The sequence below is a fragment of the Hibiscus syriacus genome, unplaced genomic scaffold, assembly GCF_006381635.1.
Source record: "Hibiscus syriacus cultivar Baekdansim isolate YM2019G1 unplaced genomic scaffold, ASM638163v2 tig00116989_pilon, whole genome shotgun sequence".
Taxonomy (NCBI): domain Eukaryota; kingdom Viridiplantae; phylum Streptophyta; class Magnoliopsida; order Malvales; family Malvaceae; genus Hibiscus; species Hibiscus syriacus.
The window spans coordinates 7396373-7412879 of NW_024063508.1; the positions used below are offsets into that span (position 1 = coordinate 7396373).

The following is a 16507-nucleotide window of genomic DNA, read 5'->3' on the forward strand; positions in this document are numbered from 1 at the left end:
TTTGTCTTTATTTAACATTAAAAACACATTTAAATCTATTTAAAAATTATTGAAAATTATATGTATAACTCATAACCTTGCAAATGGACGTACACAAACATCTCGAAATATTAATTAACATGTGCATTGTCCCATGAATCCGATGACCAGCTTCTGATCATTTCTTTGCAAATGAGAAATCCGACAAATTAATATTAATTTCATGTTGCGTGCGTGTCGTTTGAGCTTCTGCAACTATTTACGAAGAGCTAGATTCTTCAACTGTTCTATCAACTTCCCTCTTCTCCAACTTTGTTGATCCATAATCAACATGGTGTGTTGGTGAATGTGTGGAATCGAGTTCCCATCGTTCGTTCTCAATGTTGGAATTCCTCAGAGATGTCGGGTAGCTTTCGACACTCCGAGGATAGTTCTGAAGAAGATGAACCGGAGACATCCCATGAGTCGGAGTAGCAGGCCTGCTCGAATACGGCGTCATGTTCTGAGAATGAGACTGCTTGTTGCTTTGTTTAGTGTGTTTCTTGGCTTATTGGTACCATTCTTCAGTGCAGCGGCCACACTTTCGTTAAAGATTGTCGATCTCATGTAGGTTACCATCTGTAAACAAACGAAAAAGCATTCAAATTAAACCCAGTTATTATATTTTGCACTCAATTCTCCAGCTATATTTGTTCCATTTTGCTTAAACATTGTCCTTGAACTTCTTACCTGGGTGACCAAAGCATACAGAGGAAGTGTCGCATAACTGCAGAGAAACTGTATAATGAGCCAGAAAATTTGCAGATTTTTATCAGCAATCTTTTCACTTTTTCACAAATAAAAATTCTTAGCCTAAAAAATTACTTGAAATATTTCAAACTCACCCCATTGAGATTCTAATGATTATATCTTCAAGTTTCTCGTGGTAGCAAGATCTTATGCTAAATTCATACTGAAAACAAGGGAAAAAATGAAAACTATTTATCAAAGGAGTTAATCAAACAGTAGACAAGGGAAGCATAATCATGACAGTTGAGTAAAAAATTTGATTAAACTTATTTGACTTGGATTCAAGGGAAAAAAAACTCTGAACTCGATACACTAAACTTAATTGAACATAAAAAATACATCAATTTGAAATTTGCTTGTTTCTACTTGAATTCAAATGGAGTGAGTTCAATATTAATAAGAAATACAGTCAATTAGGATTATAAAATATTATAATTAAATATAAAGATGTTTATATTTAGTTTATTTAGTAATTAGATTTTAAATTTAAATTTTATCAAAATGAAGTCGAATTTACCGTGCCCCACGCGAAAAAGGCTTGTTGAAATGCATGAAGAGAGGAAATCAAGAATCAACATAATATTATTATTATTATTATTATTATGGTAATGATGATGATGATGATGATGATGGTGGTGGTAGTGGTGGTAAAGAAGACGAATTGTTACCATGAAGGGAACAAGACGAATGAGAAAAAGAAAAAACCGGGGTCGACCGAACCAGAAAAGGTCATCGCCAGGTTGAACCAATGGTGCACCCTTGACTACGCCCCCTCTATCTTCAATCCTTAGCCCCATTTCTGTTATGATCACTTGCAACTTTGTTCCTACCATTAGAATTATCTGCCAAAAACTTCCCCAGTTTAGGCCATAATTCCATGTAATTTCTTGCTGCCACTCTCAAATACAACTATAATATATGGTATTCTACTTACAACTAAGGGAATAAAGGGTAGCCAAAAATAAGAGTACCATCCTGTCCATTAACCCAAAACTGTTCATTAGTCATCAATATGCACAAAAATATCCTTTAATAATATTGATCGCTACTATGTGATAGATGTATGTATTTTTCAGGATAGGTACGTGCCCAAAAAATCCTTTAGTTGCTTCTACTCATTGCAGCAAAGACAAATAATTACTCACTTGTGCTTAATTATTTTATTTATATTTAGAATTTATTTAATATCAAAATTATGCTAATATTATTTTGTATATTATAAGCTATTATTGAAAGGCTTACCACTGGTATAGGCAAGAAAGAAGAAGGCAGCAGTGAACCAAGTGATTGGACTGCAAATTCAATATTTAGTATTGTAACTTTAGGACTTATTTCTTTTTTTAAGTATGCGGTTTTCGAAAATATTTTTAAATATAAATAAAAAATGAATAACAAATATTTGAAAAAATCGAATATACTCATATTTAAGTACCTGATCCCAACCACCACTTTAAAATCCTCATCTAATGACCTCTTGATGTACTTCGAAAATCAAATTTGGTTTCATTTCCATGTGCCAAATGTGGGTGAAATCATATTATTGTACTTTAAATTTTGAATTAGAAACACATATCACATAATATACATATATTATAAAACAATACAACACTTCATAGCTTAGCTTACCACAGTAAATTTATGTCTCAATGTTATGTAATCAACTTTCGTAACTGATCTGAAAATTGTCTAAAAAACACATCTAGTAGTGAATAAGGAATTAAATCAGAATACCGAATCAAAATCTTATTAAAAGGATTATAAATTACATAAAAAATAAATAAAAAAGTAAAAGTAATATTAGAATTTGAACCGAAAACTCTGACATTAAATCGATTAAGCTTGAATTTTATATAAGACGGAGAGTTTGATAAATACAAAGACTTCTTACAATCCAAAAGGATAAAGTTGAACGACTCCAGCAATTCAAATGTCTTTTTCCAAAGGAAGTATCCCTTGTAAATCTGAACCTCTCTGGATCTACAATACAAAATGGTCAACTTTATTATGTATGAAACTAAAGCTTACAATAATGGAAAATGTACTAGCATCAAAGCGATTGTCAAAGTCAACTTATATGTAATAAATCAATAACCAAAGGAATTTATCAGTAACGATGTATCTTATAGAGATCATTAATGATATATAAAATTCTATATTATTAATACATCAAATATCCATTTATATATACACAATAATTTAATTAATTCTTTTGAAAAATTACCATTGTAGTATTTATATTCAATGGTTTTCGTCTCATTTTTCCCATATTTTCCATTTCCTCATCTACAGTCCAAAGAATTGTAAAAGAAAAAAATAAAATAAAAGTAGCTAAGAAAATGAAAATTTTCCCATGAGTTTATATATAACCTTTGTTCTCTCCAAAGCGTAGGTTAAGATGCAGTAGAGAATATGAGAAACCGCTAACACAAAGATAAATATATGGAGCTGATGGATACCATAAGCTGATACAAGTGCAACTTTACCCTGGAATCAAAAATATACTTCAATAATTGAATATTTGTAGGGACAAATGCATGATTTTATATTGAAGAGGATATATTTAGGAGGGACAAAAACATATTGATGTAAGGCGAATCTACACCCTTCAAAGGAAGTGAATAGATAGTCTTATTGTTGTCCCAATATAGGAATGACAAAAGTGATGCTCTTGAATTGTAAGTATGGCTGCAACAAAGAAAGATAATTAAAAATGATTAGTAAGGATATAATGAAATGGATAAGTAATTAAAATGATAATAAGGAACAAAAGAGTTGGTGGAAGTATATTGAAGATGATGTTGTTGGTGGCCTTCAATGGAAGATGGATGATGGTATTGAAGTTGAATGAATGATAATGGAAGATGGTGACGAAGTTTGTATCTCAAACACGCCAAAGAATAAGAAGCTATGCTAAGGAGCACAACCCCGATCTTCACAAACTTGCTTGAGGGATGGTAATGTTGTCTCAAACCCACTAGATATGAAATCTAGGAATTAAAAGAATGAAGTATGGAAAGAATCATGCCACAAGTATAGAAATATACTTGATTAATCGATAAAGTTCTTAAAGAACTTGCAAGAGAGAATTCTCACAAATGAGTTTTATATATTCAAAAAAGGTGTGTTTACAAATGATGACAACCTCTCAATTTATAGGAAATCAGAGGGTTGGCCGAATAATTAGATGCCCATTCGGCTATGTACATGATTAAATGAAGGTGCACGATGCTTTGGACGAATGGGGATGTCTCTTGGCCTTGTGTTGGTTCGGCTACTCCTTCATGAATGTGCATGACTATTCGGATGAAATGAAAGTGCATCTCCCTTGGCCGAATGGTTATGTGTTGCTTCACTTTGGTGCCAAGTCTTGTGCATGTGCATGGCATATGGGGGCTGGCGAAATGGTCATGTTGCTTGCCTCATACCTCTTCGTGATTTAGGCCTTCATTTGATGAGATCTCTTCACCAACGTGCACCTTTATGAAATGTCATCTTTATGGACAACAACATTTAAGAAAGGTCACAATTGTTGGAAGGTAACCTTTCATGTTTGAGCTAGTTCTAAGGTGAATGAGCTGGAAGTGAGCTGGACATAGGTGAGTTTTAACATGGTGAGTGTTATGGCAGATCCTTTTTGAAAAGTTACCTCCTAGAGAGACACCTCTTCACGAAAAGGTACGATTTCTGAAAATTTAACTTGACCCATATTTGAAGTATTCTGAGCAGTGATGTAGATGGTGCAGCTTCCCAACTGAATTGAAGTCATCTTCTAGCTCGAGTCTTCAGCTCTACCCAGCTATGAGCTAACTTGTCTCCGGACAAATTTTCACCAAAGGTTCCTTAAGCTCTCATGAGTGTCCCTATATGAGTTCCCTTGTTGTAGCTATCATCATTCAGCTCAAATCAGCTCCCTTAAGTGTGGCCGAATGTACCTATATTCAAAGACATAGAAATTAAGTTAAGTATAAAATTATTATAAAGTAATAATGTGCATATTATAAAGATGTGGACTATAGGTTATTTTAATAATCAGCTTGAAATATATTAAATAACCTATTATTTAATGGTTTTTTCTCATTAAAGGATTTAAAGGCATGGTTGCACTTATGAGAAAGTACTTCCCTGAATTGTTTTGCCCTTGAGCGAGTGATAGGTAATTTAGGCATGACTTTAGGATCCGTTGATGTGGTCATGATCACATCATCTCCCTTCTTTTAAGCGATTTATCCTCAAATCGTCGTAGTCTTCAAATAGGGAGAGGTCTAAAACATTAAAAGTTTCACTTACACTGTATTCACCAGGTAAATCCAACTTGTATGCATTATCATTGATCCTTTTGACGATTTGGAACGGTCCATCTCCTCTTAGCAATAGTTTGGATTTTCTTTGTGAAGGAAATTATTCATTTCTCAAATGCACCCAAACCCAATCACCTTCCTCCAACTTTAAATGCATGTTTCATTTATTGGCTTGTTGTTCATATTGTCTTATGTGCTTCGGTATGTTTTCTCAGACTTGTTAATGAAGCTTCTTATTGAACTCGGCTTATTCTTGCCATATTTGTTGACTATATGTTCCTGCAGCAAAGGAAAAAGATCTAAAGGTGTTAAAGGATTAAATCCATATGCTACCTTGAATGGTGACATCTTCGTTGTTGAATGGACAAATCAGTTGTATGCAAATTGAACATGTGGTAAGCACTCCTCCCATGCCTTGATAATCTTTATGATGACAGATCTCAATAAGGTTGATAACACTCGGGTCACCACTTTGGTTTGTCCATCTGTTTATGGATGACATGTTGTATAGAATAGCAACTTTGTTCCAATCTTGCTCCATAATGTCCTCCAAAAATGGCTAAAAAATTTAACATATCTATCAGAGACTATGTTTCTTGGAACGCCATGTAATCTCACTACCTCTTTGAATAACAAGTTGGCCACATGAGTTGCATCGCCAATTTTGTGGCATGGTATGAAGTGTTCCATATTAGAAAAATGATTCACTACTATGAATATGGAGTCACGTCCGTTCTTTGTCCTTGGCAGCCCCATCAAAAAATCCATTGATATATCAACCCATGGTTCTTTTGGAATAGGTAGAGGCATGTTAGGCCATGGGGCATAACCTTTGATTTGGCCCTTTTTCAAGTAATACATCTTTCACATACCCTTTCAACGTCTCTCTTCATTTTTGGCCAATAGAGTTGTTGTTTCAATATTTCCAAGGTTTTACTTACCCCAAAGTGACCCATAAGACCTCCTTCATGTGCTTCTCGAACGAGTACTTCTCGAAGTGACCTTTGAGGAATGCATAGACGCCCCTCTTTGAATAGGTACCCTATGTGCTTATAGAACTTCTCATCTACACCTTTTTCACAAGCCTTATACCTTTCTCCAAAGTCATGGTCAGTAGCTAACAATATTTAATATATGAAAAAACAAGTAACTTTGAATTAAGAGTGCTAAGGAGTATGTACCTTCTGGAGAGTGAATCTAGTACAATATTTTCCTTACCTTTCTTGTAATGGATAACGTATGGAAATGATTCCAAAAATTCTACCCACTTAGCATGAAGCTTGTTCAACTTGTGTTGGCCTTTAATATGCTTTAAGGCTTCATGATCTGTAAGAATGATGAACTCCTTTGGAAAAAGAGATAATGTTGCCAAACTTCAAGTGCCCTTATGAGAGAACACATTTCTTTATCATAAGTTGGGTAGTTTATCAAAGCACTGCTTAACTTTTCACTAAAGTATGCGATGGGTTGCTCTTCTTGAGTAAAAACAACCCCAACTCCTATTCCAGAGGCATCATATTCCACTTCAAAAGTCTTATCAAAGTTAGTTAGTGCAAGTAAAGGTGCCTTTGTCAAACATTCCTTTATTTTATTGCAGGCATCTTCTTGTTCTTTGCTCCATGAAAAGGTAAAATTATTTTTAATAATCCCTGTTAAGGGGGCAGCAATAGAACTAAATATAGGCAAAAACCTCCTATAGAAACTTGTAAGACCATGAAAACTTCAAACTTGACTGATTGAAGTGGGCATTGGCCACTCTTGGATGACTTTAATCTTTTCAGGATCAACTTCCAAACCCTGCGAACTCACAATAAAGCCTAAGAAGGATAAACTATTATTTCAATATACACATTTCTTCAAAATAACATAAAGTTTTTTCTTTTTGAATGGTTTCAAGAACATACCTCAAATGTTGCACATGCATTTCCAAGTCATGGCTATAAATCAAAATGTCATCAAAGTAAACCACACAAAACTTACAGATGAATGGCCGGAGTACGTGATTCATTAACCTCATGAAAGTGCTAGGAGCATTGGTTAAGTCGAAAGACATCACCATCCATTTGTACAAACCTTTCTTTGTCTTGAATGTGGTCTTCCATTCATATCCTTCTTGCATTCTGATTGGATGATATCCGCTCTTTAGATCAACATTGGAAAATATGGTGGCACCACTCAATTCATCCAACATATCATCAAGTTTCGGTATAGGGTGTCGATACTTGATGGTAATTTGGTTAATGGCACGACAGTCTACACAAATCCTCCATAAACCATCCTTTTTAGGTACAAGTAACACCGAAACAACACACAAACTTAAGCTTTGTCTTATGTATCCCTGAGCCATCAGTTCTCCAACTTGCCTTTGAAGCTATTTGGTCTCATCAGGATTGCTTCTATATGCTGGTCGGTTTGGAATGGATGCACCAGATATGAAATCAATTTGATGTTAGATTCCTATAATGGGTGGTAAACCACTAGGGATGTCTTCTTGAAATAGCTCTTTGAATTCCTGCAATAAAGATGAAATTGAATAAGGCAAGCCTTCTGGAATGTTAGTAAAAAATAGGCTTTCCTTGTACATAAGTACAATTAGAGCCTTGTGGGATAAAAGGTGTTTTCTAATGTCATTCCCTGCAAAATATATGTTCATCTTTATTGGTTCCTCCTCCTTAATGGATTTGGAAGCTTTAATGCTCTTTTTCAAAGTATCCTGATATTCGGATACTCGGCTTGGTGAAAGTGGAGTCAAAATAACTTTCATTTCTTTGTGGAAGAAAGAGTACCGATTTGTGAAGCTATCATGAACATCCCACTTATCGAATTGCCAAGGCCATCTGAAGAGTATATGACACACATTCATTTGAACCACATCACAAAGAACTTTGTCTTGGTATTTTTCCAATAGAGAATGGAATGGTAACTTGCTTGGTGACCTTGACTTCTCCCCCATCATTTAGCCATTATAACTTGTATGGTATAGGATATTTAATCATATTGAGTCTGAGCTTTGCCACCATTAAAGTGCTTGCAACATTTGTACAACTTCCTCCATCGATAATCATGAATCAAACTTTGTTGTTTACATGACAACGAGTGTGAAAGATATTCTCTCTTTGATTGTCCTCCATGGATTGAATATTTAAAGTCCTTTTAACAACCATAACTTGTCCTGAAACTTGAGACATTGTTAGTGATAAATAAATAAAGTAAACCTTACTAGTACGATCACTCCAAAGAAAATTCATATTTCACTCCACTCACGCTCGTGTTTGCACTTGGGAATATATCATGGCTTTTAACGATTCCCCTTCTAATCTCACTCACTCAGTATGCCTTTTTCCACTATATCTCTCTTGTTAGGTCCTTTTAAAGAACTAACTCAATAGTAGAACAAGTTATTTCTCTCTTGTGCATGTCGGCTGCAATACAGGTTAGTATGGATAGAAAAAAAATATAAAGATAAGAGAAATGGTTTAAGGAAAGGAAATGAAAAGAATGAAATGGTTTAGTAAAAGGAATGAAAGTAAAGAAGGAATGGGTGACTTACAACCCAAGAACAACACTTATTGTACCCTTTCACGAGACACAATAAGGTTATCTTCCTTGGTATAGATATGCCTCCCTAGTTGTCTTGAAACGGTAATGCACTTTCCTTGGCTTTGACTTTCTTTTTGGTGGAATTTTCTTTTCTTGTCTTTTTGAAATTTCTTTTAGTTTTTCCACTCCTTTGTTTGACGTAGGAGCTTTGATTTCCTTTTGAACTTCTTTTTCTTTAGTTCTGTTTAATGCACGCCAATGGAACTTTTTGTGTCAATCCAACTATGCTCTAAATACCGATTGATGTAAGGTGAATCTACACCCTTCAAAATAAGTGAATAGAAAACCTTATTGTTGTCCCAATCTAGGAATGACAAAAGTGATGTCCTTGAATTGTAAGTATGGTTGCAACAAAGAAAGATGAGTAAAAATGATTAGTGAGGATATAATGAAATGGATAAGTAATTAAAATGATAATAAGGAAAGAAAGAGTTGGTTGTGGAAGTATATTGAAGATTATATTGTTGGTGGCATTCAATGGAAGATTGATGATGGTATTGAAGTTGAATGAATGATAATGGATTACGGTGATGAACTTTGTATCTCAAACATGCCAAAGAAGAAGCTATTCTAAGGAGCACAACCCCGGTCTTCACAAACTTGCTTGAGGGATGGTAATGGTGTTTCAAACCCACTAGATATGAAATGTATGAATTAAAAGAATCAAGTATTGAAAGAATTATGCCACAAGTATAAAAATATACTTGCTTAATCGATAAAGTTCATAAAGAACTTGCAAGAGAGAATTCTCACAAATGAGTTTTATATATTCAAAAAAAGGTGTGTTTACAAATGATGGCAGCCTCTCAATTTATAGGAAATGAGAGGGCAGGACGAATAATTAGATGCTCAATTGGCTAAGTACATGATTAAATGAAGGTGCATGATGCTTTGTATGAATGGGGATGTCTATTGGCCTTGTGTTGGTTCGGCTACTCCTTCATGAATGTGCATTACTATTCGACTGAAATGAAGGTGCATCTCCCTTGGCTAAATGGTTATGTGCTACTTCACTTTGGCGCGAAGTCTTGTGCATGTGCATGGCATGTGGGGGCTGACCGAATGGTCATGTTGTTTGGCTCATACCTCTTCGTGATTTAGGCCTCCATTTGATTAGATCTCTTCACCAATGTGCACCTCGATGAAATGCATCTTTATGGACATCAACATTCACGAAAGGTCACAATTGTTGGAAGGTAATCTTTCATGTTTGAGCTAGTTCTAAAGTGAATGAGTTGGAGGTGAGCTGGTCATAGGTGAGTTGTAACATGGTGAGTGTTATGGAAGCTCATTGTGAAAAGTCACCTCTTCGCGGAAATGTACGATTTTTTAAAATTTAACTTGACCCATATTTGAAGTATTCTATGTGGTGATGTTGATGGTGTAGCTCCCCAGCTGAATTGAAGTAATCTTCTAGCCCGAATCTTCAGCTCAACCCATCTATGAGCTTACTTGTCTCCGGACAACTTTTCACCCAAGGTTCCTTATGCTCTCCTAAGTGTCCCTATATGAGTTCCCTTGTTGTAGCTTTCATCATTCAGCTCAAATCAGCTCCCTTAGGTGTGGTCGAATGTACCTATATTGAAAGACATATAAATTAAGTTAAGTATATAATTTTTTAAAGTAATAATGTGCATATTATAAAGATGTGGACTATAGGTTATTTTAATAATCAACTTGCAATATATTAAATAACATATTATTTAAAGGTTCTTTCTCATTAAAGGATTTAAAAGCATGAGTGCACTTATGAGAAAGTACTTCCCTGAATTGTTTTTCCCTTGCACGAGTGATAGGTCCTTCAGGATCCATTGGTGTGGTCATTATCACATCACATATTATCAATAAAAATATAAAATATATATATATAATATTTGAAATTTTGAAACTTTTAAGAGGAGCGAGCCACAAATTCAACATAAGCATTAGACATAGAAATCAAAGGAAAAGAGGGGAAAACAAAAGTGGTGAATAGTCATGCTTGTTTTTACGATTATCATATTGTGAAGTTACAAGACTGCGTCTTGGAATATAAAAGTTATCATCATCATCATCTGTGAAACTAATAAGTGATCTACCAGAAATTTTTGCAGCTTCACTTTGTTTATCACATGGATGCCAAGTGTTTGCCACGCTTTCTGGAATACAAATATCCGATATGGGACCTTGAAGTATTGTTAGCATTAATGATATAAATCCCATGAGCATGAGCTCTGCAGAGAAGGGAAAAAAAGTAAATTTGTTAGTGTTTTTCTTGACATTTCAGTGTAACCTTCTCAAGTAGGGGTGTGCATTATCGAATATCGGATATTATCCGATTCAAATTTTCGGATATCCGAAAATTTCGGATACCTAAAGTAATGATCCGTATTCGATCTGAAAATATCGGATATCTGAAATTTCGGATCGGATATCCGAATATCTGAATCTGATTTTTTTTTTGCAAAAAATTTTAAAAAAATAAACATAATAAAAACATTACATTTTTGTTTTTTTTATGCAAATTCTCTTGAAATTTGAGTACGGACAAAAAGACATTTATTTTGTTTGTTTTAATGAAGTGTGGAAGTTGATTGCCCCAATTGTGAAGCAACCTAAGGTCATGAACAATTGAACATTGAGGACTCAGTGCAGCAGACAAACTCCCCATGATTTTGTTTTGCAGTTGAAAATTTTCACCACATTTTCATTGTTTATTTCTTCATTCTTTCCCCATTTTTTGTTGGCTGCCTTTACTTGTCCGACTTGTGTTTCAAGATATGTAAAATATAAACTAGAATCCATAAATCTATACATGTTGCATATTAAAATAATAATATTTATTTGATTAATGGCATAAAAATCAACATAAATTAAAATACATATAACAGGTTTTTCTAAAAAATATAGTGAAAGCAAAAATATAGTAGGACCGATCTTCACAAGATGTTCATATTAAAAATACCAAACAAGAGTATCAAATCTCAACAACACAATCAAATCAACACAAGATTTCAAAATAAAATACCACACAAGAGTATCAAGTCTTAATAACATAATAAAAGAGATAGTAGGATCACTAAGTACTTTAAAATTTCAAAGTACAAATTTTACAAATCATCCAAAGTATTAATTTTATAAATCAGACTACATCATCGAGTCAACAAATACGGAATTAAAATCTCCATTCTCACCAAAAGATGACATATTCTGTAAACAAGCAATAAAATATATTACAAAAATGTATGCATTACATTTCATTTTTTATAAATTAGTTTACTAGAATAGTTTTTTTCATTATTTACCTAAAAAATTTGACGAAACTAGAAACACAATTAGTGTAAAACATGCAAATGATAATATAGTGGAGAAACTCATTAAGGTACCACACTACCACCGCATAAGTATAACAGAAACTTAGCTCAGAAAGATGCATTAAGTTTACAAATGATCTCCATGTTCAAATACACTGGGATGGCTCTCATAAATGTTATGGCTAAAGATGTTAAACTTCAAGCATATGCAGTGGTCACAGCACAATACCAAAACACCATAAATGCAAGAGGTTAATAACTACCTCAAAAAAGGAAAAACAAATTAACAAAAACCTTAGTTAGATGGTAATTCCAAACCACAGACGTGCTGGCTAAATGCAAACTATGCAATTATTTGCTTTTCCATATTGACAAAAAAAACTTTTTGTTTGCTGAAGTTCCTAGCTTATAAACAAACAACTAATTCATTCTATATAAATGCTGGTGACAAAGATGACAATCCAAATGAAATATACTTGATTCATTTAACAGCGTTTAGCAGATCAAATTATCAACTGTGAGAAGATTTTCATATCCATGTGTTTCACGTTCATCCGAATGCAAGGAAAAATATATACAAACATTACAGGGAATACAAATTTGACGAAACTAAAAACATTCATTTCATTCGAATCAGCTAACCATAAAGACATATTGACAGTGAAATCATTATTCTCACTAATCAGAATCCATTAAACAAGGAACTCTGAAAATATAAAAGATTTCTAACACAATTAGTTAGACCGAAACCAAATTAAGATTTGTTGTAGCCTCCACCGACAGTATATTAGCACATGTGCTGTTAGAAAACAAGGTAGCATGAAAATTACTTGATGTGGCATCCCCACAAAAAGTGAGTTTTTTCTTTATTAATTTCAATTAAAAAATAAAACATACAAGGAAATAAAATTTATTTCCTTATTATTTTCGTTGTCCTATTTTTTTATTATATTAAAGGCGTTCGAATTAAATAACTCCAATAATTTAATAATTAAAAAATAAAACATATTTTCTTTTGCCCAAACAGCTCACAAATGCTCAACACCGTATGAAACTGTTTGTTGATAAAAATAGGACTAAAAGAGAATTTAATGTCGGGGACGAGGTTTACCTGAACCAACAGCCCTATTGTCAAACGTCGGTAGCTCTTAATAGGAATCTGAAGTTGTCAGCAAGGTTTATTGGACCTTACAAAATCATCAAAAAAATCAGGTTAGTTGCGTGTGAGTTACAATTACCTAATCACTCTAAAATTCAACCTGTGTTTCATGTGAGTCTGTTGAAGAAAAAGATAGGGGATCAAACTATTACCTCTTTGTCTCCTCCCAAGGTGGGCGTTGATGGTGAGTTGAAGGTCTACCCAACAACCAATCTTGACAAATGGATGATTAAACGCAACAATCAAGAGGTCACGCAGCTGCTCATGAAGTGAGGGTTTGAAACAATCGAATTTCTTGTCGAAATTTCAGGCGAGAAGCAAAAAAAGGAAATGGCAAAACAAGGTTTGAAACCTACTAATGTCTAATATAGCCCAAACAGCTATGGACTAATAATATAGCCCAAATTTTTTCAGGTTTTCGGATAATTCGAAATTGAATTTTGAACGATTCGTATTTGATCCGAAAATCTAAAAAAAATTCGGATATCCGATCCGATCTATCCGAAAATTGAAAAATGGATCAGATACCCAAATTTTTGGATCGGATCAACGAATCGAATCGGTCAGATTAGGTTCTTTTGCACACCCCTATTCTCAAGTGCTTCATAAAGAGCAGTTGTGTTTCTTATTGAACCACTGTGTAAAGGGCGTACAATAATCTCATACATAACCAAATAATTGAAATAGTTTATGAAAGATATAATGACAAAAAAATATTTATAACGTTCAGTTAAATAATTATATTTGTCTCTTATTTTTTTAGGGTATTTTAGTCCTTAATATTTCATTTTAAGATAAAGAGGTTTTTTCGTAATTGAAAACTCAGTCAACAAAATTTTAACGCTCTAAAATATGATATTTTTTAACCTTAAAATGAAACGTTGGCAGAACAAAATGCTTCAAAAACAAATATGAGCTAAAGTGACTATTTTGTTACATATTAGGGGTCATCTTGTGTTAAAATAATATGTTGAGCGCCAAAAAATTTAAAAAAGTATAAAAGATGAAATAATTATTTAATCAAACGTTAGAAATATTTATCGATATTATATATTTTTGAAAGAAAAAAAATGTAAGTTACCTTGCCAAGAATATGAATGGCATGTTCAATGAAGATTGAAACAACAAGCAACACAAAACACACCACTGCAACATCCCATGTTGGTGTCTCTTCCAACGAAATCGCTTTAATTGATGCATCCGCCATTTATCTTCTTTTTCAAGCTTTTTTATTTTCCAACTAGTAAAACACAGAGTGGTTGTAAGATTAAAAAGACTATGAAAATCAGACAAATGATGAATTTGCAAGAGAATTATTATTATTTAATGAAATGGAAGAAGAAGGAAGAGTTATTTATAAAGTTGAGTTTGTATTGATGGAATATAAAGTCAACAGACTAATTAACAGAGAAAAATCATGTTTATGATAGAGCGGTGTATGGGCAGGGATGGACGTAAGGGGAGCAGGGGTGGTAGTCCTACAAATCTAAAACTATCATATATATTAGATTTTTTTATGTATTTTATATTAAAAATTTGTTTTCGTCCTTCTAAAATTTTATAAGTTCAAGTTCGTACCCTGAAATTTTATAAGTTCAAGTTCCCTCTAACTTAAAATTCAACGTCTATTCCTGTGTATGGGAACATTGTTTTATTTATAAATTATGGGTTTGAATAGTTGTCTTTGTAAAATATGTATGCACCATCAATATATTAAAAAATATATATAAATAATATCTTATAATCATGCTAAACTATTTAAAAAATAAATATCATAACTTAGAGTAACATTTTTTTTAAGGAATTCTTTGATGGAAAATCGCTTGTAACAACAATCAATGATTTGGTAAAAGAAAAATTACAAACAATTTTTTTAGTGTGAGAGACCTAAGCCAATTATATCAGTAGAAGTTTATACGAGTATGAGGAGGACCATAAGGATCTTTCTTCTGGTCATTTTTTGTTTTCGAACAATTTTATTGTGGTGAACTGGTAACTCTCGTTAGTTTGATGATGTGGTATGTTAGTGAAAATATTTTAACTTGACCTTGGAACCGAGACATAATACTAATCTAACCATAAACTTCAAATAAAATATTGATATAACCCTTGAACCCGAGACATAATACTAATCTAACAATAAACTTCAAATAAAATATTGATATAACCCTTGAACTTTAAATAAAAATATCAATTTGGGTCTTGGATTAAGTCAAAGCCCTTGCCTTCAGCCGCCACTCATCATATTTTTAGGCATCATCGATTTCTGCCATCGGTCATCGTTGATCGTCGTTGCTGACGACTATTGGACCATAAAATTTCTAATTCACTTTTTTTTTTACCTCCCAAACGCGAATTTGATGTTCATTTCACAAAAATATAGGCCTAATGCCCAATTAAGTGCCAAAACTATACTTTTTGTGTCAAATAAGTGCCTACATTTTTTTAGCCCGGGTGCCTGACATTACAAACGTTAGCACTATAGGTGCCCGGGCCGTCAACAACATTAGCTTTCTCCGTTAAGTGACACATGTCCTAACATGGTAATTTTAAAAATTATTTTTAAAAATATTAAAAAATATTATTATATTTATAAAAAAACCTAACTTTTCTTACATTATAAAATAGCCCAAAATCCCAAATTCTAACCTTAATCCGTCGTCTCCCCTCTCCGGTCAGACCATCGTTGCCGACGTAGTCCTTGTCATCATCCTAGGTATATGTCACCGTAGTTGTTGCCGATCCACCATCAGAATCATGTGGGATCACGATTTTCATCTTAGGGTTTGTGGGATTTAAAAGGCCGATTTATCGTCAATTAGTTATCAACCGGTCTCAATTTCATAGGGTTTTGGTCGCAAGGGGAGGGAAGGTCGGATGGAGCTTCTTCGATGACAAAAGGTGACATTCGGTGTGGGTTTAGGGGTTGAAATGAAGGTTTTTAGAGTTTAGGGGTTGTTTTGAAATTTATCTGTTTTGTTTTTAAAAATATATATATAATTTTTTTAAAATTACCAGGTTGTGACACGTGTCACTTAACGAAAGCTAATGCCATTGACGATCCGGCACCTAAGTGCTAACGTTTGTAACGTTAGGCATCTGAATGAGCAAAAAAAAAATGTAGGCACTTATTTGGCACAAAAGGTATAGTGTATGCACTTATTTGGGCATTAGACCAAAAATATATCTCAAACTTCAAAAACATAGTCTAAAATCCTTCAAATTTCTTTAAAAAAACTACATTAATAAAATTTATCATTATATTCCTTAAAAAATAAGGATACAAAAATTTAAATATATGTCGTGCAATGTGTATATTATAATGATAATAATTGGACTTATAAAATTTAGATCCATTGTATATTATAATTTTTATATTTTAATTTTGA

The 16507-nt window shown here is 33.4% G+C and overlaps 1 pseudogene; it reads right to left on the minus strand.

Annotated features, from left to right (window-relative positions):
• Positions 1 to 157: 157 nt before the first annotated feature.
• LOC120193150 lies at positions 158 to 14325 on the minus strand (annotated as a pseudogene).
• Positions 14326 to 16507: the final 2182 nt, after the last annotated feature.